The 3,164-nt window shown below is 42.1% G+C and overlaps 1 non-coding gene across 1 annotated transcript; it reads right to left on the minus strand.

Annotated features, from left to right (window-relative positions):
* Positions 1-1,003: 1,003 nt before the first annotated feature.
* LOC120106057 lies at positions 1,004-1,109 on the minus strand. Its single transcript, XR_005508282.1, has one exon. It is a non-coding gene; the product is annotated as a small nucleolar RNA R71 (small nucleolar RNA).
* Between the last annotated feature and the right edge of the window lie 2,055 nt (positions 1,110-3,164).

The raw sequence follows: 3,164 nt of genomic DNA on the forward strand, positions 1-3,164 counted from the left end.
ATTTCAGCAAAAGTGTGAATGCATGCCTGATACACATACACCAATTAATCTGCACTTAGTAAGGGCAATCACCCCAACAAGATAAGAGCCGGATTTCATCATCGGACTCTTGCCCAATTTAGGTGAACTCAATCTCACATAGTGTCACTTTAATTAAAATCAATTAGACATTGGCCCCTAGGGACATTCGAGCTCAATAGGACGAAGATCACCGAAAGTTACACCAATTTCGCTCTGTGGCTTAGTTGATGTCTAGGCAAGCTTGGTCCCTATAAGGGAGACAGTTCATCTGTTCGAGGCAAGTGGGTTTTAAGTGGGACCTTTGCGAACGCATCGTGACCCCTCCACTTACCTGGGAGCTTACCTGGTCAACTCGGTTCATTAGACCGGATTGGAGGCTTAGGTGCCCTCTTCAAACCAGTTAGGAGCTGTCTAGTGATTTTAGGACAAAGACTAGGATTGATATGCTTTTCTCTTTTATTGCATGCTTGATTGATCGAGTACTAGTGTATGCAAGGTAGTCGTTCTAGAGTACGAAACCTATTACCTTTTGACCCTGAAATAGAACGGACCCTTAGGAATATTCGAGCTGAGATCAGAACATTAGAATCATCCCCACCTCCTGAGATGGCTGAAGAACAACCCAAACTCCTGAGGGAGTACTTTACTCCCACTATTTACACTTCCCCATCTTGCATTCGATTACCTGAGGTAGCAGCTGTACAATATGAAATAAAGTCTAGTGTGATCCAAATGCTCCCATCTTTTTATGGGCTCACCAACGAAGACCCATACAAACATTTAGATGAATTCCTTGAGATTTGCACCGCTGTCAAGATTCAGAACTTTACTGATGATGCTCTGAAACTTAGATTATTTTCCTTCTCCCTTAAAGATAGAGCCAAACAATGGCTGAATTCTTTAGAAGCCAACTCGATTCGTTCTTGGGATCAAATGCAACAAGAATTCCTTAAAAAATACTTTCCCATAGGAAGAACGAACCAATTTAGACGTGCCATTACAAGCTTCTCCCAAACTGAGGGAGAAGAATTTAATGAAACTTGGGAGAGATTTCGAGACCTAATCCGTAAATGCCCTCATCATCAAATACCTAAGTGGCAGCTAGTGCAATGTTTCTATGATGGATTGACTGAACGAAACCGTCAGATGATTGATGCTGCATGCGGGGGGACTTTCATGCTTCGAAATGAGCATGAAGCATGGCAACTATTTGAAAATCTTAATGAAAACTCCCTCCACCATGCTTCATGTTCTCGTCAAGCACCCCCGAATTTTCAAAAAAAAGGGGCCATTTATGAAATAAGTCATTCTATGGACCTGTCTAGCAAGGTAGATGCATTGTCCCATAAGATTGACCAACTAATGATAGGAGGACATATCGTTAGCTCTTCCCAAGCACAAGTATGTGCTATCTGTTCTAGCCCATCGCATCCTATTCATGAGTGCCCCTCAGCACCCCAATTCTCCGAACTCGTGCAAGAACACATCAATGCTGCCCAAACACAGCCCAAACCGGGTATGACCCATTTTCCAATACATATAACCCGGGTTGGCGGAATCATCCAAATTTTTCTTGGAGGCAGCAAGCTTCTAATACCTCCCAACCCTTCTTCCAAAATTTTCAAAACCCTCAGAATTTTCATCTCTACCGTCCCTCAAATCAATTTCAACACCCTCCTCCTCCAACCCAAAGAAATACAGCTTTTGAGGAAAAAGTGTTGATTGCCCTTCAAGGTTTGGAGGCAAACACACAACTATTGCACTCTCACACGCAATCAATTGCTAAGCTAGAATCCCAAATGGGTCAACTAGCTAATGCATTAAACAAGCGAGAGGAAGGTAAGCTTCCAAGTCAACCAATGAGTAATCCTAGGGGACAATACGTGGCTCAAGAAACTCGACTAAATCATGAGCAAGTCAATGCTTTGACTACCCTAAGGAGTGGACGTATAATAGATAATAAGGTTGGGGAGGGTAACAATAAAGAAGGTGAAGAAGAGGAGAGGAATGTATCACATGAAAACCCAAAACCTTCTTCAGTTAGTCCACCATCTGCCACAACTCACATTCCAAAGGCCCCATTCCCTGAAGCACTTAATGCACCCACTCTCTTTGGCAAGAAGGAAACTTCACTAGAAGAGATGATGGAGGTTTTCAAACAAGTTAAAATCAACCTCCCACTCCTTGATGCCATCAAACAAGTTCCCTCCTATGCCAAATTTTTCAAAGACCTTTGCACCCAAAAGCGAAAATCTAGGACACATGTGCCTAAAAAGGTCCTACTTACTAAACAGGTAAGTTCCATTCTCCAACACAACACCCCTCCAAAATTCAAAGATCCTGGCGCTCCCACTATTTCTTGTGTCATAGGAGATAACTCCATTGATCGAGCACTTTTAGATCTAGGGGCAAGTGTGAATCTTCTACCCTATTCAGTCTATGAAAAATTTGGGTTAGGTGAATTAAAACCTACCTCGGTGTCCTTACAATTGGCTGATCGATCTGTGAAGATACCACGAGGAATGATTGAAGATGTTCTTGTCAAGATAGACAAATTCTATTTTTCAGTAGATTTTATCATCCTTGACATGGAACATGTGCCCAACCTAAAAAAACAAATCCCTGTGATTCTTGGTCGTCCCTTTTTAACGACAGCCAATGCATGCATCAACTATAGAACTGGGGCAATGGATATATCATTTGGGAACATGAAAATTAAATTGAATGTGTTTCATGCCGCTGACCAACATGTGAGGGAAGACGAGTGTTGCCTAATTGATGAAATGGATGATCTTGTAGAGGAAGCCCTTCCCTATATCTTAGCAGATAACCCCTTAGAGGCATGTTTGGCCCATTTTGACATTGACAACTTTGATATAGACAAGGCCATAGAAGAAGTTAACATCTTACTCGATAATCAATCTTCTATGAGTTCCCTTCCTTGGAAGATCCGACCTGAACCTCTTCCTCCCATTGCTAGCACACCACTTTGTTCTTCCATTGATTCTCCACCTAAACTTGAGTTGAAGCCACTTCCAATAAATCTTAAGTATGCCTTTCTAGGACCGGAAAATAGCCTCCCTGTAATCATCGCAGCCAACTTATCTACTGAACAGGAGGATAAACTTTTAAGGGTGCTAGAA

This window comes from Phoenix dactylifera, unplaced genomic scaffold (genome assembly GCF_009389715.1).
Source record: "Phoenix dactylifera cultivar Barhee BC4 unplaced genomic scaffold, palm_55x_up_171113_PBpolish2nd_filt_p 000441F, whole genome shotgun sequence".
NCBI classification, from domain to species: Eukaryota; Viridiplantae; Streptophyta; class Magnoliopsida; order Arecales; family Arecaceae; genus Phoenix; species Phoenix dactylifera.